The 25,940-nt window shown below is 40.4% G+C and overlaps 1 long non-coding RNA gene across 2 annotated transcripts in view; it reads right to left on the bottom strand.

Moving 5' to 3' along the window:
- The window catches only part of LOC112541824 (uncharacterized), a 50,461-nt gene that overhangs the window by 13,028 nt on the left and 11,493 nt on the right, over positions 1–25,940 (bottom strand). For both annotated transcript variants that reach the window (XR_015797651.1, XR_003085763.1), the window contains exon 3: positions 1,291–1,420. This is a non-coding gene — a long non-coding RNA (uncharacterized LOC112541824). The remainder of the gene's footprint in view (positions 1–1,290; positions 1,421–25,940) is intronic.

Below are 25,940 nucleotides of genomic sequence, written 5' to 3'. Positions count from 1 at the left end.
TACATGAACCCCCTGCCACAAAGGGGCAGGGCTTCAGTTGCTTGGTTCCGGCTGCCATCTTGACTTTACTGATATCTCCCTGTCTGAGAGATGGAGCTCCAGAAAAGAGATATGCCCTCACTAGGAGCCTCCAAGAGTTGAAAGGGAATGCCTGGCAGGCTAGATCTGATCCTTGAGCTACAGCTTCCTCATTCCTGACTCGGAATGTTGGGTTCCCTGAATTGTCTCATATGCCATTGCTATCTGCCTCATTTTCCCTTGCTTTTTAGAAGTTCTCCTCCTCAGAATGGTGGACCAAACAAGATGCTCCTTTGGCATTAATTACTTTATCCTTTGGAAATAGCAACATGGAATAGGCCAAAAATGCTTCTAAAAGGAGAGAAGGGCTCAGGTTTGCTCAGAAGAGCTGGATAGTGAGAACAGACTATGTTTCTAGCTGTGGAAGGCTGAGCAGGGGAGGATTAAGTTGCTTTCTTGATCAGTGTAGGTACTTAATCTGCTATCTATGAGGGCTACTGTGCCATAATGTCATGATCAAGGTAGGTAGACTAAAGCTGAATGTTTCTCTTTGCGGTATTTATGGTACCTTCCTTCTCCAGCCTACTGATTTTTGCACAAATGCTTTATTTTGTTATTAGACAAGTAAGCAAAAGAACAATTGATCCATCCACACAGAAAATAATATTGAAAGGAGAATATATAGGATTCCAGTAAAGATTATTGTAATATCTGAAGAATGAAAAGAGAAAAGGAGGCTTATTCACTGATTGAATGAATGGATACCCCCTTTCCAGGTATCACATAATGCAAAGCTTGCATTCAGAGTGAAATATGAGAAGGGATTGATGCGGAAAAGCAGATGTTACAAAAGTGACTCAGGTACACCTGGAAAGTGTTCCTGCACATCCTATGAAAGTTGAACAATAGCACTTTCAGTTCCTTTCTCCTGCTGAGTTATGCTTGGGGATAAGAAATAAATCTTTCATTTTAAGGTGAATTTACCTGATCTGTACACCCTGAACCTATAAGCAATCCAAAATCCTGTTTTCTTTTATTCATTTGCAGTTAAAATATACAGCAATATTTACATAGTAGACAAAAGAGTATGCAAAAATGAATAGATTAGGGGAGAATAATATTAAAATGCAGTGTATTAGGGAAACTGCTAACAAAAATGCATATATTTGGTCAAACTGAGCAAAACTGAAACTAATGGATGGCCATGGCTAAGATCCATATTCCTCCAATCTGGGAATTTTCAATGGGACCCTAAATTTGCCCCTATTTTACCTCGCAAGAAGTTTCCTTCCCTCTGCTTATGAATTTCCATTGTATCTGGATTTTTACAATCTGTTCCAAAGTTCTTGCTGTCAGAATGCCAAGTCTTGGCACCTCTCTCATCTCAGATTCTGTCTGTGGCCTGCAAGACAGAAATTAAAAAAGGAATTGACCTGAGATGCTAATGAAGGAACACTTCAGACCAAGATGGTAACTTATGTTAATTAGCACTGAGTGCTTGTCAGACATTGGGCTAATAACTCCCCCTAAAAGGTCAGAGAGTTGCTTTCCTCTTCTGGTGGATTCAAATTAAATAATACTATCATATATCTCTCTCCAGTAGAGAGGAGATGACAGGCAGTTCATAGCAATGGGAACCTGGAGAGGAATTGTTTCTCACTATAACAGCTAATTTATGGGTAAAATGCTTGACCTTCTGAACCTTTTACCCAGCATTATTTTATTCTCCCTTCCCTTCTCCCCAGCTTGAAACTTCTGATTAATCCTAAATATTGTTAGCAGAAATAAAACAATTCATCCACTGTTCATCTAAATAAATCAGGCATTAGGGCTGTCTGAGTATGTTCATGAATATGGAGGCAGTGACAATGTCACACATCACTCCTGCTATCACACCTTGCTAGTGGTTTGCAATGCAATTGACTTTTGGGAATAAGCCATGAATTTGGAACCTTAAGCACAGCCTTGATAGGATAAGAATGTATGAAATTGTTTTGCACCAGGTTAGACTCTTAATCTATCTACCAAGGGTTTGAGGCAGAATGCGGCTTTCTCCAACATTTCTCCTAATCCTATTTTTTTTTTTTTTTTGAGCAGTGTTCTAAGAACTGACTCTGAACCTGCAGTGTAGGCATTTTGCCATTAAGTAATAGTGCCTCAAAGCAGGGAAGTTTCCTGTTCTTGTAGACATTACACTACCAACTACTTGGTTTTGGGAATGGAAAGATAATACTGTCTGAGGGATAGCTTTGTCAGCCAGAACAACCTTGTGAACATCATCATCCCTTTTCTCTTCTCCATCTCTTCCCCCATGTCTTTCTCCTAGACCTTATCTAGCAATTTATATCTATGCAAAAGCAAAACAATAATTGGAAAGCAGCCCAGAGAAAGAAAACAATGCAATCTCTAAAATGGCAATTATTACATTTTGTGTTACCTGAAACCTTCTGAGAAACAATTGGCAAATCAAAACTCCAACAGGTACATTGGATGAGGCTGCAGGTCTATTAGTGGATAAAGACAGTTGTATATGCCCTGACTGGGCAGATTCTATAGTGGTGAGAGGAGCAATATCTTGTGGATTATCTGGGATACTTTTGTGCTAGTAGAGTGTGAGGAAATGGAGATCCTGCTTCATCAATGGAGCCTGAGGAAATCTGCTACCACCTCTGGCTTGACCCATGTCCTTCCTGGCTCTTCTGTTAATACTTCTTTGAGGGAAGTGTGAGATCACCTGCCTGGAAGGATGTGGCTGTGCACTCTATCCTCAAGCTTTCCTTGGACCCAGTCATTCTTCACAACTTCCACCCCGTCTCCAACGGTCCCTTTCTGGGTAAGGCTGTGGAGAAGGTGATGGTGGTTCAGCTTCAGAGGATTTTGGAAGAAACAGATTACCTAGATCCTTCCCAGTTAGGTTTTAGGCCTGGTCATGGGATAGAAGTGGCATTGCTCACTCTGTTAGACCTATGTCAGGACCTGGATGGTGGTAGTGCACCTGTGTTGGTCTTAGACCTCTGAGCAGTATTTGGTACCATCAACTATGGTATTCTTCTGGAGCAGCAGTTGGGAGTTGAGGGCACTGTTTTTTGGTGATTCTGCTACTACCTCAGTGAGTAGGTCCAGTTGGTGAACCTCTAGAGAGGCTCTGTTGATGGTCCCCCCACTCTGTGAGGTCCATGTGGCATGGTCCAGACAATGGGCCTTTTAAGTGATGGCCCCCACCTTTAGAACATTTTAGCCCTGGAGGTGAGAGTGCCTCCCCCCATTTATGAGGCACCATGTTATTCCAGGGGGCATTCATTCCCTAGTTTGTCCTGGTGCCTGTTGTATGTTTATTTGGACTTCATATTTTGGTTTAAATTGTTATACTGCTTGTATTGGCCACTGCCTAAAGTCCTAGTTGATAAATAGCTTATAAATAGGCTAGCTAGCTAGCTAGCTAGCTAGCTAGCTAGCTAAATAAATAAATAAATGTTTTTGAAGGAACAGCAGAAATTCCTTTGATCCATAGCAAAATGTCAAGGAAGCCAATTAGCTCTCTCTCTCTTTTTAAAAAGGTATTTCATTGTGTCAAACTAACAGAAAATTGAATATACACTCAACTTTACTAACAAGATACCATTAAAGAAAGTGGGGTGAAAGAGGAGGAGGAGGGGGGGTTGTCTGGTAAATTACACCATAAACAAAACAACCCCTAAATGAAAATCTTCCTATCCTTTATGTCAACAAAGAGGCAATGGAGCTATTGGCAAAATAGGTCAATAATACATTTCTACAAATCAGGTATAGATTCTTCCTTTCAGTGTTGTATAAGCTTCTTCTGTCCATTTCCTCATGTCAGCAGATAAGATTCGCAACGTGGTGGATATAGCTAAGAAGAACATGTGCAGAGCAGACCCTGAGTGCTGTGTCCAATTCTTCCAGGCATCACACTTTAAAAGAGATTCAGACAAACTAGAGAGGTGAAAGGAAGGAAGATTAGAAAGAAAAACCTTGGAAAGGAAGACCTAAAAAAAGAGATGGAACTAACTGGTTATGTTTAGCCTTGAGAAAAGGTGATTGAGGTGAAATGAGATGCCACTTTCTCAAGTTTGTTTATAGAGATGTCACAGAGATGGAAGCCACAACTTGTTCTTTAATGTACATGGTGGTAGGATATGGAATAATGGTCTGATGGTATAGGAAAGTAGAATCCAACTGAATGTTAGGAAAAACTTCAGAGGAATAGCAATTTGCCTGTGAAATTGATTACCAGAAACTGATTACTTCAAGCAGAGGCTCAGCATTTTATTTTATTTTATTTATAAAGGCCTCCTGACTTTGGGCGGCTTGCAGTTAAAATTAAGACCATAAAACTGAGTAAAAAGAACCATGCATGTCTGGAAAACATACAACTATAAAAATATAATGGTTTGATCTTGGTTACTGCACTAAACAGGGAGTTGACTTTGATGGCTTAAATGGCTCCTTCTGACTCTGTGGGAACAATGGGGTGAGAATTCTAACCCATCTGAGAAGCAACAGATTGGGAGAGGTGATCATAAATGAAAAGGAGAATGTTTGCATTTTGTTTTCTGTGATATTTCTGTTTTTCTGTTTTTTGTGTCATGTAATCCATTTGCAACCTAAGTCAAGGGCCTGAGAAATGACATTAGTGCTAGCTAAAGAATGAGTCCCATTTGGAATACTCCTTGGGACAACCAGACATGTATAAAATGCTGGGAATGGCATGATTGTGGCAGTTTAAAATGAATGAATGAATGAATGAATGAATGAATGAATGAATGAATACCTCTAGTGGCTGCTGAGCAGATACTTGCTACGTGTAGCACATGAAATATAAACCTTGAAAGAATTCCCACATAAGTTTCCAAGGAAAATTAGAAATGAGACAAAGACTGCTGTTGATGGAGATCTCTACAACTCATTGGCTGGGTTCATACAACATACTTCTAGTTGCTGGATCTGGATAATAAATTTAACCATAAACTAAACAAACAAGCAGAATTCACGGAACATGGTAAATCACAAGAAAAACCAAGTTTAAGCTTAATCTTAGTATCAGAATCCTTACAATCAATTAACCACCTTATTTGCTAGCTTGCTTGCTTGCTTGAGTTCTGCCATTAGGAGACGTGGGGTGTGTGTGTGTGCTGGAAGGGTCTGGAAGGATGGATGAACGAAATGACCATTAGAGGCATATGGGCTGTTATCAAAGACTGAGGAATGCTCATGGTCGTACCAACAAGCGTGTGTGAGAAGACTTGGAGATTAGGGGGGTGCAAGGGGGAAAGAGAAAGAAGGTAAAAGCAACTTTTGGTGGGTGCGGGCTCAGCCCTAGCAATACTTTGGAACTGTACACTTGTTCTCAATAAACTTTCTTTTGAACCATTACTGGTTGCAAGGAGAGTTACTGAGTTGTGAGTGGCAGATTGTTACACTTAGTATGTTGGAAATGCAGTCAATAGACCTTCCTCAGATCTGATTAAGCTTGTTGCCTGAACACAACACCAATATTTGGCTATGATTGCTTAGTGCCAACATCCTTAGGACTGACATCTAATTGTAATAGGTTAGCATGCACAAACCTTCTCACTCTTGCTCGCAGAGAGGGATTTCTGCTGTCAGAAGAGGTAGGTCCGTCCGTCCGTCCTTCCTACCTACCTATTCCTGGGAAGGAGAATGGGTGCAGCAGTGATATGAGAATGTCACCCAAATGGTTAGGGCCAGGAATTGCAGGGAATATTCCATTCATGTTGTTTGTGTGGGACAGTAGTGGTGGTGGAAAATAATTATAATTTCATGATATTATTTCTATGTGTGTTGAACCTTTCCTTGCAGAAAACTGCAGAGCTGTTTCTTGGCTGTGCAAGTTTGGAGTATCCTAGGCAGGTTGGAGGAGGAAAGAAGGAATTTGAGAACTGCATGCTTGCTACTGGGTGCCCTATGTTTATGTATTCCATAAAGTGCTCTTGGGTGTGTCCTTTTTATTCCCTCAGGTCATGCTTGACTCTTGGTCTTCTTGGCAACAGAACAGCAGTGGCTTCTCATTATCTTTGGAGATGCTCTTTTTAATGCCTAATTTACTAAGCAAATCCTGCCCTGCTTAGCTTTTCTTGAGACTAGGCCGAGTTTTTAAAATTTATTCTTACTCTTTGCTGTGCATATTAAATACAAATACTGTGTGACTGAAAGCAGGGGGAGCAAATTCAGTAACTGAAAAAATTTAAGGGGGACGATTCACTACTTTTTAAACACATTCCTGCTCGTGTGCTGTATTCTGATTATCAGTCCCCATCATGGTTGCTACTCACATTAAAAATGTATACATGTTAAATTTATGTATATCATTTTGTTTCTTGGCTAGATTTATAACCTGCCTTTTCCCCAGTATATACTTTTCCTTTGTTCAGTTTTATCCTCAAGATAGTGAGGAGATCAAAGCCATCCAATGGCTTAATAGGGTTTTGAATCTCCCCAGTTCTAATCCAACACCCCAATGACCACATTTCATTGGCTTTCACAATGTTGTGCCAAGATGTATTTACTGCCCCATCTACTTTTGGTCAGCACTATTGCTTCCAGGTGGTTATTCTGTATGACATGTTTGGACAGGACAGCATGCCTCTTTGTGCTGTCATCTGATTGTTGATTACTTGTCATTCTGGTTGTACTGACAGCTTTGATAAATCCAGGAATGGATAATGGAAATACAGAGTGCAAAATAGATTTAGGGAATTCAAGCCATAAAGATCTTTGAAAGATTAACTGATGAGAGGTATATCCACAGATAATTATCACTGATACTGCAGTTAAGTGAAACTTCATGTATCTCTGAATATGGCAGTAGCCGTTCCCTTCATGCTCCTTTCCCCCCAAAATACAACTTTCAGGGCATTCTGGTTAAAAAAAAGAGTGACTTCAAGGGATGGGCACAGAAATGAGTGTTTCTGTTGCTGCCACTGCTGCAGATTGTGTGTGTGTAGGTGCTGGGAAAGCAAGCTGTAAAATGCATTTTAAAAAAAAGTGAGTAACAAAATGAAAAATATTGTGAATAAATAAAAGCAAAATGAATATAAATGAATACAGATTGGACAGATGGATAATGGATTAGAAAATATTTCAAAAAAGGAGGTAAAATAGGAGAATAAATGAATGAGATTAATCCAGTGCTTAATGGAACAACAAACATTCAACAACCTTAAATGGAATAAAATATTTTTTCCCTTTGCAATTACTTACAAACTAGATTCTACACCATCGATTTTGGCCCTAAGTAACATTGTTCTTTGGTGGGAAACCAGGTTCTTGCAGAATTTTTTTTTCTTCTTACCAGCTTGCAAATGTCATCTCCGTTAAAAGACATCAAGAATGAACTTCTTCCATGGGGCATTTTCAGACTGGGAAGTGTGGGTAGCAACAGAAGCTTCAGAACAATGATGACATGCCTCAGAAAACCTGAACCATTCCCAATAATAAGCTTCAAAAATACAAAGTAAATTTTGAAACAAATCCTCAAGCCCCTTGAGAAAACAGAAGGAAGTTTCTTTTACCAAGGAAGAAAACTTTTGAGAAATTTTAAGGCAGATTTTAGCACAGCCTGATGTGAAGGATTCTGGGATGGTCTGAGAGAACTGAAATCTCAGTCTCAATCACATGTTGATACCAATGGGACATAACTTTTGTTCATATTCAAACAGATGGATGGAAGCTACACCAGATGGTGGGATTTTGTGGAAGGAGCTTTCTTTTTTTTTAAACCAACATTCACTACATCTGTCAGGATAGAAAGAGTTTCAGGGATTGTTTTATATAATTCTTCTGTCTATGCTCTTGAAGAAAATTAGTGAGGAAGGACAGACATGTCAACCCTGCTGAGTTATGATACCCTCATCTTCCCAATCTGGTTTCCTCCAGAAGGATGAAGGGTATACTTGGCCTATGAATAAAATGGTTCGACTCCCCAAAGTGGCTGTGTCAGGACAAAAAATTTGATTTAATTGAACTGAAATTGAAAATGAATTAAACTAACCTTAAACTAAATTGAATCACAATTAATATGATAATGCTCCATGTGCTTAATAAAGTTATGCTTTGGTCACCTTAAAAATTGCAACTTGGTGAGAAATTTTGGAGATGTTTTGGTGGGAGAAGTGGATGAATACAGTTCTGGGTCCAGAGGTTGTATCCCCTGTTGAACTGCTCTTATCAAATTTATTTTACTAGATCTTCCAAATTTATCTTAAATTTCAGCTGAAACTCTGGGAATCCAGCATAGTTGATACAGTCCTGAATAAGTCCTGCAGGTATCTGATGAGTACTATCATTGCCATCCATCTCCTTTTTCTCCTCTAGGCCAAAAATACTCAGTCCTTTCATTCTCCAATTAAAATAATTTGAGGTAAATTTTGAACAACTTTTGCTAGAAAAGTTACTACTTTAAGTTGTTATCAGTAAGCCTTGTTATGGAGAGATTAGAGCTCGGCCATCCGGGAGGGCAAATTATACTGATGTATTTTTCTTCTGACTCATGGATTGGAGCAAGTGGGTTAATGCTGCCATGAGGAAGACCCTGCTCTAACCAGCCCTACCATAGTTTCAGTGGGGAAGGTGCTTGTACCTTAGAAGGGAAGGCAGGAAATGTATGTCATCGGTTTTTTACCTGCACTGTATTTTCAGCACCTCCAGGGTCTTGAGATTGTACCACCAAAATTTGGAGTCAAAATGGATATACAGTATGTATGTATGTATGTATGTATGTATGTATGTATGTATGTATGTATACACACACACACACACACACACACACACACACACACACAGTGTTTGTATTTGCAAAAGAAATAAAAGTGGAAATGAAAGCAAAAGTCCTTGGAGAGTGAACTAAATGTATCCTTATTTTAACCTCCTTCAAAATTACCCCCCAAATTACCAACATTTATTTTGATTGATTGATTTATACAGCCACCCATCTCACTTGCTTGTGACTCTGGGCAGCCTACACAATTAGAACAAAAACTAAATCAATATAGTTCATCCATTAAAACCAATTCAAAGTAGTTAAAAAACTATAATAACAAAAAGACATAGAAGAATGCAGTCTAAATTTATAGCAGCCATTTAATGGGCTCCATGCTTTCATGGGACCCCCAGGCCTAATGGCAAAACCAAGTTTTGAGGGGCTTCTGGGAGGCCAACAGGGTTGGGGCCAATCACCTTGGGGGGGAATGATGTTCCAAAGGGTGAATGCCATGGCAGAAAAGGCTCTCTTTCTGGGTCCTGCCAAACAAAGCTCCTTGGCTGACGGGACCTCTAACATGCCCCCTCCTGCCAGACCTGATGGGAGGGTATAGGTAATTGGGGAGAGCCGGTCCCTCAAATAACCTGGCCCCATGCCATGTAGGGCTTTAAAGGTCATCACCAGCAGCTTGAGCTGGATCTGGAAGCAAACTAGAGGCCAATGCAGCTCACAGAGCAGAGGTGTAACGTGCCGTTCTTGGGACACACATAACTGCCCACACTGCTGCATTTTGTACCAGCTGAAGCTTCTAGATACCTTCAAGGGCAGCTCCTAGCCATGACTGTCACCTGCTCTTTGAGCAGGAGTCATGAGTCAAGAAGGACCCCCCAGATTGCCTCAAATTCAGCAATGTGTTGTTCACTGTTACCAAATCATGAACATAAGAGGTGGGGGTGGGAGTGGGGGGGAGCATCAATGCATAGGTCCTTTAGGACAGGGTTCCTCAAACTTGGTGACTTGAAGATGTGTGGACTTCAACTCCCAGAATTCCCCAGCCAGCATGGGAACTGAAGTCCACACATCTTCAAGTTGCCAAGGTTGAGGAGCCCTGCTTTAGGAGGCAAGTTGTCCCTGTTCTTATTCTATTTTTTCTCCAGAATAAAAAGTTGAGTCTCACCTCTTTCAGTGCTGTAATCAATTAGCCAAATGGTCTTTTGCAACTCTCTGGCAGGTTGTGTAACAGAGCTGTAGCTCATGACCCAGTATAAATTCCTCATCCCTCTTTTAAGGAAATAGCTTTTTTGTTTTTTAATGTGCACTGAACATTTGAGGGAAGCAGCAAGAACCACAGTGGAAAGATCAATGACATATAGTTAGTTATAAAGATTTTCTCACATCCATAAGCAACAAGAGGAGTTTTCACAGTTTTCCTGGGTAGGACAGGTTGGGGTAGGGTTACCAGATATCTGAACAGGGAAAGGAGGAAATGGACAATTGGAAAGGAGGACATATTGTTCAATTTTCTTGACATCTGTGGCAAAAATTACAGTAAAAAACTGCAAAAAAAAAGAAAAGTACTTAGGGCTACATGTGTATGAAGTTATTTTTCCAGCACCAAAAAGACTGATCAGAATACATGGAAAAGTGTGAATGACTACTGTGATGAAAACAGTCCAAAAATATATTTTTTAAAAAAAACAACAAGGCACTCAAAAAGCTGGGCAACATTTGATTTAAAGGCTATGCCTGCCAGATGGAGAACACGAGGACAAAAAGGAAGACATGTTTTCCTTTTGATGGATGTCTGGTGATCCTAGGTTGGGGAGATTTCTTTTTTCATTTTCAAAAATAATGATAAACTTGTTTTAGGAATAAGGTAAAATAAATGGCTGATCCTTTATCTGGGAGAACGAGGCTTGTGGAGTCAGATTCCAAATGACAATGGGGTGGCTGTATTTAAAAATTTTGTTCCTTATAAACACATACACACTTTCTTTCCCGTTTTCTTCTTTCAACAGGCCTGCAACCATAGAAGGAGTTTCTCATGAAGAAAAAAAAGTGGAAATACTTCAGAGAGAAACATATTTTTTTTTTCTAAAAGGCTTGAGAAAGGGAATGTAATGGATGGTTCCATTTGAGCCTAATGTTATTTCTGGATGTCTTTTATAATGTGTTATTTACTGCATAGTTTAGAGTTGACAGAAAATAAACAGCATTTGCAAGGTAATGTCTTTAGAGCCACTGGGCCGTCGCTCATCCTGTTTCGCTGTCAAGATCTAACTCCAACCAGCATCAGTCAACGTCTTCAGTGATGGAATCTGTTTTTATAATTATCTACCATGCTCTCTTTTTAAAACAACTTGAAATTAAAAACGGTTTCATGGCTAAACAGTGACAGCAGTGCTGTGTTCAGATACCAGCTTGAGTTAATATATTTTTGGGGAGAGATTCTGTGAAATCTAATATTGGATGGTTTCACACATCACATTAGCCATGATTTCCTTATCACTGAACTAAGCGTTTACACTGCAGTTTATAATCCACAATGGTTTCGTTTGTAATCCAGAGCAGTAGTTTAGTACATGCTAATCCAAAACCATACTGCGAGGTCTTCCAGATGGCCACCCTCCCTATCTCTCAGTCTTCTCAACCTAGTTTAAAATGTGACTAAATTTTATGCTGTTTTTACTATGTACCCATCATCTTGGACACTGATGCTTTGAGAATGGCCATGTCTAAACCTTTGTAAGTCTAGATCTTACAGAGAACCTATTAGCCAATCAGATCTTTCCCTTTCCTCCATGGTGTCGACCAAAGGCAGATAACATGAAGCCATCTGTATCTTTATCTCACTTTTCAAACTGACCAATAATGGAGTGTCTCATCCTACCCTCTTAAATTCTGCTGAATCCATGACTAAATAAACATACTTTCACAAAAATAAAACAACATGAATTGCTAGTATCTCCTTCCACATGGTCTATGTATTTTTACATATATATTGCTATTTTATTAAAAAAAAAAAATCCCAGGGACAGTGTCAAGGGAGTTATTTGAGAGAAGATCAATGGCTAAAAATTACAAAAAAAAATGCTAAAAATCCTCAAATACTTCCCAGTCATCATGGCAGCAAACTTTCAGTGCATTATAAATCCCATGCTTAGCCCTTCTGCATTTGACTGTTATGGGAGGCGAATGAGGGGTTGGGGAGTGAAGGAAAAAGGAAAGCTCTCATGTCCATGAGAAGTTTCAAGCAAAGTCGCTGATCGTTGTGGGAGAAAAAGAGGCTCATTGCAGCTGTTGCTGCATAATGGCAAGGAATTGAAAGGCAGAGTGGAGTAAACATTCCTTCCAATAGGTGTTGGAGGTATGAATCCAATGATGCTGACTCTTCAGCTCCTCATGGTCTACTGACCGCAAGGAGCAGTATGGTGTAGATAGAGAGCTAAGGATTTACTCTGTGTCCCCTCTTTGCCTATTACTCTACCTGCTTTTTCTCTAGGAAATGACTAATCTGAGGTCACTTCCTTCTGCCTTTCTTCCCAGGCACACGCTCACAGAGCACAGATTCTTGGCCTCTGGGTAGGATGTGGTTAACTAGGTGTTCTCTATCCTTATAATGTATTTCTGACAAATACATCTTTTTGTTTTAGGTATACTGTAAAACCTGCTTCACTCATCCTTTCTCAGGTCAGATTCTCATTCTCAGGGTCATTCAAACACAGTGCTTCAACCTCCAACAATAGAAACCTAGACCATCAGTTGGGGCACAAGTTAGCAATGTGTTTCTGGAGTGGCATTTGCTAGATTATAGTGTGTGTCTGTAGATACAGGGTCATTTGCAGAGAGCTGCTGTAGGTTCAGTTTCAAGTTCTCAGTTACAATGTCATGTTTGGGGGTGGGGGGTCAGAACTATTACTGAGGCTGAACCTTTGCCTGGAAGATCTCTGTGGCTTAGTGTGGTGGTGAACCCAAATAAATCTTGTCTCAAGGAACCCCTAAGGCATTATTGACTGGGATTAGCTGCCTCTGTCACTCCCTCAGTATTCTTCAGTGCCAGTCTTTCCTAGTGACTGCAGAGCAAAAGGACAGAAAAAAAGTAGAGATATTCGATCATCCCTGTTAAGAGATGTCATTCATTCTGATACCTGAAGTGCTTTAATCCTAACCCTCATGATAAGAACTGTAACTTTATGAAATGGAACCTGAACTTGTTCCCCCCCCCCCCGCCGCTTTTTCCTCCCTGTTCCTTTTTGTTGTATGCCCTGATGGTTTCATGCATGTTTCAAGAGAGTCAGAGTGATTTCTGTTTTGCACACATTATGTTGGAGCTTCTCTTTGAACAACACTGTTGTCCAAGGAATAAATGGTATGGAATGAATGGCAGCTATTTGCTTATACAGTATGGAAAAAATACACTTGCTCTTGAGACTGTTTACTACCAACTTTAGAATGTGATATCAGAGGCTGAACCCCAAACCTACAGCCTTATTATTTCTCACAAGCAACAATCATGGACAATAACAGCCCTCTTCATCTTCACAGCTTTAGCCTAGATTCTAGTTCTTTCATCATGTTAAAAGTGATACATACACACACTCAGTGAGTGCAAAATGAGGGTTGTTATTGTACTTGACTTGTTCTCTCCATTCTTAGCAGAAGTGAATAAGGTTTAGCTGAAGTATGATTTCCACAAGGGTTCCATGAGGGGTTATTTAGAAACTTCTACTGGCTTCACATATTGTGCTAAGCTACAATATAGCTTGCTTGGGTTTGTCTCAGTATGTTGTAAACCCAGCCAGTTGTGACTTATTTAGCAAACCCTGATTAAGCAAAACTTCTGTGTTTCTACAATTGCCACCCATTCCTCCCTTTGTGGTGGGCAGTTGCCAAACCATGACAATATGATTCTCAGTTAGAATTGCCCTTCTACGATACAAGTGAATCAGTGGAAGACAAAGAACTAGCATAATTTCACTTGGGTGCATACAAAGCCCAAACTACAAAGAACCGAGTGCCATTCTGAACCAGCTACATCTGCAGTTTCCATTCTTGACTTAATAATCAAAGTCTGGAATCTTTCTTCCTTCACCACAGTAAGAAAAGCTCTTCCAATGGATGATTCTATTTAAATACGGCCCTGGCATCTCCCTCTTCTTCTCTCCTCTATAATTGCCAAAGAAAGCTCCATTCATAATTCTTTCTTGGGTCTCTGCTCCCAATAAGATTAGAGCGCTGCATTTATTTTCATTTCAGCCAGAAGCATCAATATTTATTAACAATTCATTTAGGCTTTTAATGTGCTGTGCATTTTGAACATTACAGCTACAATTTATATTTATTACTTTGGCTTGGTAAAGCCATTGCTTTATGTTCAGGCTTTTGCAAAACAAGCACTAGAAGATGGAAATGCAGCAAGCAGCTGTTGAGCCATCTTAGGACTTCATAGGTCAGAACCAGCACAGTTTGGCCTGGATGAGGATAAAGGGTGCAACAGTGGAATACAAGAGACTCAAAGCAAGGATCTTCAACCTCCTTTGAGCTAAAGGCTCTGGTTCGTTTTTAAGTGGCAGGCTTGGGAGATCATGCTCCAAAATAGATAGGACAAGAAAAAAAAATTAAATCAAATTGCAACTATGCCTATGAACCCCATGCTGAAACCTCTGTCCCCAAACAGGACACAACTTCTATTTCTGTTCCTTTGGGCCCTTTGGAAGATGGAGTGAAATATGTAGTATAGTAGAATTTTTAGGGATATGTTTGTACTGGAGATCAGGACACATTACATTGAAGCACAAGTTGGTTTATTGACAACTGAAGACAGACAGGCCTAGAGAGGGGCGGGGTCACAGCCCTTCTTTATAGATTTACACAAATTAGAATATACATGTGATTGGATAGAGCAGCCAGGTATTTCATTGGATATAACACATCAAGTGTCTAGTGAAGTTAGTGAGGCCATTAGGGTATAACTATGAGGTAATGGGACAGGATTCCAAAGACAATGGGGTTTTGAAAGAACAAAGAGGCGGTTATTTGATGCACATAATTTCTTTCTAGGGAATTACTTTCCTCTGTTTTCCCAGAACTCCGCTCACCTCCCATGATCTTTTCCCAGCTTCTCAGCATTCCTTGGCTTTCTAAATGTTTTATGGCTATGCTGACAGTTTTTGTTTCTGGGAAGATGTTTTTGGGTTAGGGGATTTTAACTTGGCCCAGGAATTCTCCTTCAGTAATATAGATAAGGTCCAGGGCTAGATATTTCTTAGCACCAATGCTAAAATGTTCTTCATTTATCCTGCGATAGGAAGCCGCCATTATATCTGATTTCTATTATTTCCCTTTCATTTTCTCACTTTGTATGATTAGTTTGCAGGGTGCATGTCTTGAGGTATCCCCAAACCAGTGGCCAACAAAATAGAAGGAAGCAAACTAGATGTCAGAACAGATGGTGGAAATGGCCAAGAAGAAGCCAAAACCAAAGAATTTTAGAGAGTTGTTAGAAAAGACAAGAAACAGTACTACAATGACATTTGTAAAGACACTGAAGATGGAAACAGACATGGAAAAACAAGGAAAGTTTTCCAAAAGAACTCTAAACTCAGAAGCAGGTTCCAATCTCAAATTGATATGTTAAGGACACCTATGGACAGATATTAACAGATTCAAAGATGGAAGAAATTCTGTATAGTACAGATGTCAATATCCAAGATATATTTGAAGATATTCCCTACTTAAAGAACCTCTAGTACTAGAAGATGAAGTTAGATCAGCACTCCAGTCATTACGAAGTTGGAAAGCTACAAGAACGGATGGAATACCCACTGAAATATGGACAGCAACAGAAGAAGTATCAGTAAAGATTCTAATCAAACTATACCAACAAATTTGGAGAATGATACAGTGACCAACAGATTGGAAGACGTCAGTCTACATATCAATACCAAAGAAAGTAGTTAAAAGAGTGTGAAAACTATTGTACATTATTTTTAATTTCCCATGTTAGCAAAATGATGTTTAGGATTATTCAGTGTAGATTAGAACTCTTTGTGGAAAGGGAGATGCCAGATTTTCAAGATGGTTTTAGAAAAGGCTAAGGAATAAGAGATATTTTTGTTGATATATGCTGGATAATTGAGAAAGCCAAAGAACACCAAAAAGAAGTCAGTATATGATTCATTGATTATAGAAAAGCTTTTAATTGTGTTGACCATGTCAAGCTGGAGAATGTTGTTAGAAACATGGAAATCCCATTTTTCTAACAACATTCCCCAGCTTGACATGGTCAGCACAATTGAAAGCTTTTCTATAATGGGAACATCTTATTATCCTCATGCAAAACCTATATATAGGTCAGGAGGTCTCAGTATGGTCAGAACATGGAGAAACAGACTGGCTCCAGGTCAGAAAGGAGTGAGACAAAGCCATATACTCTCTCTTTATTTGTTCAACTTATACTTTGAATATATATTCAGGGAGGCTGGATTAGTAGATGAGCATGGTTCTAAAATTACCCAAGAAAAGCTGGGTTACCATAAACAAGACTGTGACTGGCAGTCGGTGAATGCAATAAGAGCAGAGAAGTAATTATGTTTCACTGCCACAAGGTAATCCTTAAGAAAAACTCTCATCTGTGCTTGGTCAGAATCAGTCTTCATCTTTCTCCAACAGCGCTGTAAGTATCTCTTCTGCCACTTCATCTTCCAGAGATCCTCTGTAAACTCGGAGACCTGCTGGGATCTACAAGCAGAGAGATTCCATGCAGGTACAATTTGATCCAAGGTCTTAATCACCCTCTCATTCCAAGCAGTGATTGAGGCCTTAGTCAGACTGCACTTCAGAGCCTCAGGCACATCCAAGGTTCCCTTTAGAGCCCTACAGGGTCCATGAGGCACCTGGGGTAGACTGATAGGTCTATCTGCCTTGCAGTGGGAAATGGCCACAGAAAACTCCTGAGTTAACAGAGAGTGATTTGTCCATGACAAAGGACTGATGGCATATCCGTCAAGTCCAGTTCATATCACCATTGCCCTGAAACAAAGACCAGGTCTAACCGGTGACACCCCCATCTGCTGGGCCCTCTGTAACCTGACTCAGGTCCATGGTTGCAATAGTGGCCATGGACTCCCAAACTGCTTCTGATTCCATGCCCAAGGATGGCAAATTAAAGTCCCCCAGAACCATAAGTCTGGGGAACTCACTGCCAGCCCAGCCATAAAATGAAGCTCTTCAAGTAGGGAAACCACCTCACAGCAGGGAGGCTGGTACAGTAGCAGCAGTCCCAACTGATCCCTGGAATCCACCTTTACAAACAGGGACTTGCATCTGGTTCTCTGTGGAGCATCACTCCTGACAACCACCAGAGTCTTCTGGATGACTATAGCTACTCCACTGCCCTTCCCTTTGGATCACGACTGCTGCCACACTTGAAACCCAGTTGGGTTCACTTCCAAGAGAGAAGCTTAGCCGGGTGTCAGTTATACATGCCAGGTCAGCTCTCTCATCCACTATCAGATCACGGATAAGGGAGGCCTTATTACATATTGATTTGCACCAACCTGGCATGGATGAGGGAGGCAAGTTGGTGATCCAGGCTTTGAGAGATCTCATGATTACCCTGCTTCAATTCCCAACCATGCACCAAAAGAAAATGGACAAGACTTATTCAGGCCTCAGCAGGGAAAAAGGAACCCCAAATTTGCAGGTTTTCCTAAACCTATACATACACCCACATCATGAACATTTTTTCTAATAAGACTTTCTGTAACTTCAGTCCATTTGTGTCTTGCATTCTGGAATGATCACAACAGGCTTTGGCCTTCTTCTATGTGACATCCTTTCAGGTATTTGAAAAATGAGATAAGTTCCTTCAGTCTCTTTGATCATCCTTATTGCCCCTCTGTGGAATTGCTCCAGTTTGTCTGAAGTGTAGTGCCTAGAACTAGATACAATACCCAAGATCACATTTGACCAGTATAGAATTATACAGAACTTTTATCTCCTGTGTTTTGGAAACTCTTCTTCTCTTGATGCAGACTGAAAAATCTGTGAGCCATCTCTACCTATTTTTCTTTTGCACTAAAGATGAAGAACCAGTGGTTCTCTAAATTTGCTAAACTCCAATAGCCATGAGCTCCAGCCACGTGGCCAATGATGTGAGAAGCTAAGAACTGTAATTCAGCAACCTATATTATGCAAATACATTTTATTTTCTAACTTTTTAGAGAGACTTCATTTTCTCTGCTTGTTCCTAAAAGAATGTGCATGAGAGAAAGTCACGAAAAAGTATGAATTCAGCTTAAGGAAACAAGTTCAGCCAATTTATACCTATGCCAAAACTTAGTGTGTAATGTTCCTCTGATTTTTCTTGTTTTTGTTTTGAGTTAGCAATACACACAGAAGGAAAACAGATTGACCTGTTTTGCTGATTCCTCCAAAATACAAGTTTATTAAATAGTACACCTGAGTACATTTCCCATATTCAAACCATATTATCAGTATTGCTATTCTAGGTCAAGGTGGACCACAGGCTGTGAAATGAATATTTCTGTAGTTGTGGACAGCAGCCTTAAATATTTCTGACCATGCTTCATTCTGGTGAATTAGTGCAGCTGTAGATAGTATCTGAGCCATATTTTACTGGGTAATGGTCTACTCTTCTATTTTAAAAAATTCTTCTGCTCAGCCAATATCTTACCACTGTGAAGGTCACTGTCTATCTTTTACATTTATAAAGTATGAGCATAGGCAAAGTGACAGCTGGAAAGAATGAAACTTGCATCCTGTGCTGTAGCTGGTGAAACTATTGCGAGTAAGTAATATAAGGCTTGTCCTGTTAAGCACAGACTACTCATAAATCATTCCTTTTCCTTTGTAAACCTGGCTTCCTGCATTCTAAAGTGAAGAAATGCTTCCTGCATTCTGCCTTCCTGAAGAAATGCTGAAGACAATTGTTTTAAGAGAATCGGGAGAGTTGGAGGAAGCCACCTTCTTTTTTTACATTGTACTAAAACAATATATTTTGTTGAACTCTTGCTTTGAACACGTTTAAACTAAACAAGAGACTGCACTGGGAAAGAGCACCATTGTGTTTTTGAGTAAGCCACAGGTGGCTGATTCTGCACAACATGCTGAGCCACAAATCATGTTTAATCAGAGAGGATATGTTCACACAACCTACTACAGCTAAATCAAAGAAAGTACATTATGGCTTGCTTAGCGTGTGTCATGGTGAGGACAACCATCCTTTTAAAATGTAAGAGGAACAGATGATCCATGGTGGATCAGCTGAAAGAGACATCTAGTCAAGCATTCTGCTCCCAGAGCAGGCTACTAGAAGTTTATGGAAATGCTATAGACAGTATATCCCTGGAGGTATTCATCATGGGTGTCTATGGGAGGTGGGGGGAAAGAAGGAGGGATAAATACTGTCATCTACATCATAACACCATGACATACATGATCTTATTTTGACACTGTTGTGGCTTCTGACAGACAGCTCTCATGATGGTGATATTATATAGCCCATATGACTAGTGGGCATTGAGAGTTTTATCCTCCATGAAGCTGTCTGAGCTCCTTTTAAAGCCGTCCAAAATGGTGACCATCACAGTATTTTGAGGTAGGAATACCACAAGTACACTGTGTACTGTAAAACAAACTAAATGCCTTTGTGGCATGACCCAGTGATCCTCAAGATCTCCAGAAAGCAGAGAGATACAGTGGGGCAAAAAAGTATTTAGTCAGCCACCAATTGTGCAAGTTCTCCCACTTAAAAAGATGAGAGAGGCCTGTAATTTTCATCCTAGGTATACCTCAACTATGAGAGACAAAATGGGGGGAAAAATCCAGAAAATCACATTGTCTGATTTTTAAAGAATTTATTTGCAAATCATGGTGGAAAATAAGTATTTGGTCAATATCAAAAGTTCATCTCAATACTTTGTTATATATCCTTTGTTGGCAATGACAGAGATCAAACGTTTTCTGTAAGTCTTCACTAGGTTTTCACACACTGTTGCTGGTATTTTGGCCCATTCCTCCATGCAGATCTCCTCTAGAGCAGTGATGTTTTGGGGCTGTCGCTGGGCAACACGGACTTTCAACTCCCTCCAAAGGTTTTCCATGGGGTTGAGATCTGGAGACTGGCTAGGCCACTCCAGGACCTTGAAATGCTTCTTACGAAGCCACTCCTTCGTTGCCCGGGTGGTGTGTTTGGGATCATTGTCATGCTGAAAGACCCAGCCACGTTTCATCTTCAATGCCCTTGCTGATGGAAGGAGGTGTTCACTCAAAATCTCACGATACATGGCCCCATTCATTCTTTCCTTTACACGGATCAGTCGTCCTGGTCCCTTTGCAGAAAAACAGCCCCAAAGCATGATGTTTCCACCCCCATGCTTCACAGTAGGTATGGTGTTCTTTGGATGCAACTCAGCATTCTCTCTCCTCCAAACACGACGAGTTGAGTTTAGACCAAAATGCTCTACTTTGGTTTCATCTGACCATATGACATTCTCCCAATCCTCTTCTGGATCATCCAAATGCTCTCTAGCAAACTTCAGACGGGCCCGGACATGTACTGGCTTAAGCAGGGGGACACGTCTGGCACTGCAGGATTTGAGTCCCTGGTGGCGTAGTGTGTTACTGATGGTAGCCTTTGTTACTTTGGTCCCAGCTCTCTGCAGGCCATTCACTAGGTCCCCCCATGTGGTTCTGGGATTTTTGCTCACCGTTCTTGTGATCATTTTGACCCCACGGGATGAGATCTTGCATGGAGCCCCAGATTGAGGGAGATTATCAGTGGTCTTATATGTCTTCCATTTTCTAATTATTGCTCCCACAGTTGATTTTTTCACACCAAGTTGCTTGCCTATTGCAGATTCAGTCTTCCCAGCCTGGTGCAGGTCTACAATTTTGTTTCTGGTGTCCTTCGACAGCTCTTTGGTCTTGGCCATAGTGGAGTTTGGAGTGTGACTGTTTGAGGTTGTGGACAGGGGTCTTTTATACTGATAACAAGGTCAAACAGGTGCTGTTACCTGTAGTACAACCTGTACCTCCTACAGGTCTGTGAGAGCCAGACATCTTGCTTGTTTGTAGGTGACCAAATACTTATTTTCCACCATGATTGGCAAATAAATTCTTTAAAAATCAGACAATGTGATTTTCTGGATTTTTTCCCCCATTTTGTCTCTCATAGTTGAGGTATACCTAGGATGAAAATTACAGGCCTCTCTCATCTTTTTAAGTGGGAGAACTTGCACAATTGGTGGCTGACTAAATACTTTTTTGCCCCACTGTAGATATGCTTATGAAAACTGAAGAAAAAAGATTCCCTCTTGGTCTTTAACATACAAACATAAGCATTTCATCCACACCATGCATAATTTTGTACACCTGAAACATGTCCCCTGTCATAAACCTCCCTTCTAGACTAAAAAACCCCAAATGTCACAGCCTTTTCCTCATAGGGAAGTTGCTCCAGCCCCTTGATCATCTTAGTTACTTTCCTCTAAATCTTCTCTAGCTCCATTATATTCTTCTTGAGGTGCGGTGACCAGAACTGCACACAATATTCCAGATGCAGTTGCACCATTGATTTATATAAGGGCATTATAATATTGGCATCTCTATTTTCAGTGTCATTTCTTATTATCCCCAACATGCTGTTGGCCTTTTTTACAGTAGGTGCACACTGTGTCAACACCTTAATTGAACGGTTTGCCATTACTCCAAGACAGTGTTTCTCAACCTTGACAACTTTAAGATGTGTGGACTTCAACTCCCAGAATTCCCTGGCCAGCAAGCTCCAAGATCTCTTTCCTCATTTATCACTGTTAGCTCTAGTCCCATTCATTTGTATGTGTAGTTAGGGTTTTTGCACCAGTGCAGATCATTTTACACTTGCTCACATTGAATGACGTCTGCTATTTCAATGCCCACTTCCCTATGCAGAGATCCCTTTGGAGCACTTCACAGTCCCTTATTGTTTTTACCACAATGAACAATCTAGTATAATCAGCAAATTTGGCTATTCCACTAGTCATGGCCGATTCCAGATTATTTATAAATATTTAAAAAATCACTGGTCCTAATACTGAACCCTGGGGGACCTCACTATTTACATCCCTCTAATTGAAAGAAATGTCCATTTACTCCTATTCATTGCTTTCTACACATAGAATAGTGTTTGACTATTGAATTAAAGGTCCACATATGAATTAAGGAAAGAGATCTATATATGCCACTCTTATTTTGGGGAAGGGGGAAGACTTTGCAACTGGGTGACTCAACAACCTCCCTAGCAACCATATTTATTGCCCACATTTTGTATTTTTTTTCTACTCCATGACCCAGCTTGAGCCACAGTTGAGCACTAGCCTATGCAGGGAAGATTTTGAGGGAATTCTTGCTGGTATCCTCCGGTGTATTGAGTAGGGTCTGTATTTAGCAGAAGATACATTTGTGGGTGGAACTGTTAAGAGTATCTAGAGAGAGATCCCAGACTTTCAAAAAGTCAAGATTTATTAAGATTATGTGCCTTGATAGAAAGCTTTCTGTCCCAAGGTGGGGGAAAGAAGAAGCAAGCCAGTGTTTTCTCCTTGTGGGAAAGAGGCTGAAGAGGAGAACCAAAGAGAATTGGTTTAGCAATCAGGAGCGGGCAGAGTAGAAAGCAGAAGCACAAGGGAATCCCTTGCTTGCTATCTGTACTCTTAACATCCCAAGTGGTCAAAGGGATAAAAGATGCCAAGAATTGATACTTATGGAGCTGTACATCCATCTGCCTCACCAGTACAACACAATACAACAGTACAACACAATACAATACAACAGTAATCTGGCTTCTGGAATGAGGGCTAGTTGGAAGATTAGAACTTCTGGTCTTCCTATAATAAAGCATCCTCCTTTTTGCACCGTGAGGTGAGCAACGGACCAGGGAGATGGAGGTGGCAGCCCCAGACCCACCTCCAACATTAATTAAGCATTGGCACAGCAGGGATGCCTGCACTGTCAGCCATGGAAGTGAAAAGTAGTTTGTGGGAGGGATTTATCAGTCTAATTCTGGCTTGGCCTGATGCAGAAGACTTTTGCTAGTTATCACAGCAGCAGAGGCAGGGCTGTGAACTCTGCAGAAATATCACTCAGGGTGTTGTATGTTCTATGCCCTTTTGAACCATAAATAGTTTTGTTGGACTTGATTTTCCTTCCATTAAAACTCTTCCCTGCAAAATTCCAGCATTTAAGAAGAGTCCACCACCACCTTATTTAGCTTCTATGAATTGGTCAAGGATGCCGTTGTCAAGATAGATGACACCCTTGTAGGTGCATCCCAAGATTCAAGCACAAATAATTTTACTACAGGGTACTGAACCTGGTCTGCAACTGGGTTTTTTCTAGGTAAAAGGAACTGTGTGAAGAGGAAGAAGGTTCTCTACATCACATAAGAGAACCCCTCATATAGGGAAAAAGGTTGGTGTTAAAATATTTATTGTAGCACTGTTAATTTGTGATGGTATAGTGGAATTCCCTAAACCGGCTAAGGAACCTACAGCTTGAGACTTGTAGCCTTTGGCTTATTTCATGTGGAGGGAAGGATATATCATCTTGTATGTTGCAAACCTTTATCCTTATTTCCTCTGTCCATATTTGGCTCTGGCTCTGCCCACCACTGGCTCTAACCCCACCTACAGCAGCATTTAGCCTCTGGTAGATCACTCAGAAGAAACGTCATCTTTAGCAGAAAAAAGTCTGCCCAACTCAGTCTCCCCCAAATGATACTCTGAGCCAGTCTCTAGCACTGATCAAAACTCTATAATCAACATTTATGAGAACACTCTACTCTCTGCAGCTTTGTATTTTCTGATTTTTTTTTAGGTCATAAAAGAAAATGAATAGTTGGAAAGAACAGATGTTTTGCTAAATGATCAACCCAAGAGTATTTTTCCTGGTTCTTTGAAACTTCTCGGCATTCCATTTGTGAGTTATAGAGGATTGTGTTGCTTCACAATGTCTCAAGCTTCACAATGAAAAATAGTATGGGAGATGTGCATAATGCATAACAGTGCACTCGTGCTGTTCCATAAACATCTAAAAGAGAAGCTCAGGAAATATATTTAAGATATAACATCATTGTCAGCAGCATTTAATTTCATCTTTTACCATCTCTTTGCCTTACATATTGTGGCCACCAGTTCTTCCATGAGGATGCGAACTGGAGGAGGAGGGAGTGATTGGGAAGGATAATTCTGATGGAAAATACTACTATGGAAATACAAAATAATAATTATACATTATAGTAGTATAACATACAAAATAATAATGGTAATTATAGTGCCTCGGGAGCTTCTGACAGCTGTTGCTTTATCTTTGATCTGTTGTGGAGTGGAATAAAAAAGCTTTTGCTGGCATGGAGTGGAGCTACGGTCATTACTATAATGTTGTCAGTCACTTTGTTCTGGTACACAGGTTTTTTGGAACAAGGAGTGGTAAGGTAGGGAGGAGAGGGAAAGAAAATCTACACATCTGTTCTGCTAGGCAAAAATAGACCTTCCACATTTTACACAGGATGCTCATAGTCTTTCCATTAGCAAGTAAATGGGTGTTCAGGGAAGATGTCATGTGCTATATAAGATTACCGTTATGACCAGATGGACTCACTTAATAAAATATGTCCATCATTGAGGTCAAAAGTACAGTGTGGCAGATGTGGAATATTTTTTGAGCTTACCTACAATTATTTTCTGTGGGAAATCTACGATAATTTTGAGTCTGTAGTGGTGTGGAAATGGATGGGGCCCTCTGCATTGTCAGTTTCATCAATTCCCAGTTGGATCCATGCCCTTCATGGCTGGTTAGGGCTTTCTGTGAGGTGGCACAAAGCTAGGTTCAAGCAAAAATCAATGCTTCTTTGAGCAAGGGGATATTTCCATCACTTCTGAAAGAAGCTGTGGTATGCCCCTGCTGAAAAAACCTTTGCTTCATCCCACCATTTTGGACAACTTTTGACCTGTCTCCAACCTTTCTTTTTTTGGAAAGGTTGTGGAGAAAGTGGTGGTCCTGCAACTGCAAAGAGTCCTAGAGAAAGCCAATTATTTGAACCCTGGCAGTCAGGTTTGGCCAATCATCATGATTAGAGCCACTGGTAGGCTTACCTTGCCCAAAGAAGTAATCCTTTGTACCACTTACCACTCTCAGGTCCCCTCACTTGCACACATACAGCTAGTTGTTACCTTTTTTGGGCCCTAACCATCTTCTTGCTTTAATCAAGCACTACTTAAAGTATATAATAGGAAATCAGTTTTCATTTATATTGCCTGTTTCATAAACTAAAATTCTGGCACACTGTACTGTGTTTTGATTTCATCCAATCTGCATTCCTAAGCCCAACATTCTGTCTCTCTCACACACAGACACACAAACACACACCCCACAGACATACTTTTGTCAATAGCATTAGTAGTTCAGGATAAGCCTTTGCTTTTCTCAGGAAAAAAAGAAAAGAAATCAGACTCCAGCACGGCAGCCAAACAGATGGCTTGTGAACAACGACATGAAAATATTGAGGGGGAGAATTCATTAACTGCAAAGGAACCTGCACTCACCCATTGCAGCTGTTGTGGTATATCTAAGGGGCCCTTTAACAGCTCCCTTCTTTGCATTCAGCTGCATTTGCTAAACAGAACTCCAGCAAGGTGCTGCTTAATTCTTTATATAAAAAAAGAGATTGTCACAACTGCTAATACTTAGTAGCATCCATTGCTATAGTTCATTGCAGCTTTTTTCAATGGCTCATTTAGGGAGCTACTAAGTAGAGAAAGAAGGAAGAATATATTGAAAATCAGGGTTTGATCATGGCAGCCTTCCTGTAATATAGGTGTAGGGTAGAGATAAGCAGTAGGGATGGCCTCTAGTATGTAGAACTCCTACAGTTTGTTGTTGGTGTCAGTGGGAATGGTTGGAATTGCAGTCTGAAGCCAATGAGAAATGGTTCAATTTGATTAATTGTAATCTATAATAAATGATTATTTAGATTTGTCCTCTTCAAGCATCAAACATTTCTGAAGACTTAAAAAACAATCAAAGACATCTCATATGCTGGAGTGATGTCAGGCCTAGCCCAAAGAACTCCTGGAGACCATGCAGGTTCAATCAGCAAGGTTTATTAGCCAGCGCCTATTTACAG

Source organism: Python bivittatus, unplaced genomic scaffold (assembly GCF_059951505.1).
Source record: "Python bivittatus isolate LINGU-HERP-01145 unplaced genomic scaffold, Pbiv_v1 ctg000580_np1212, whole genome shotgun sequence".
Taxonomy (NCBI): domain Eukaryota; kingdom Metazoa; phylum Chordata; class Lepidosauria; order Squamata; family Pythonidae; genus Python; species Python bivittatus.
This window is presented reverse-complemented; position numbering and strand designations above follow the sequence as displayed.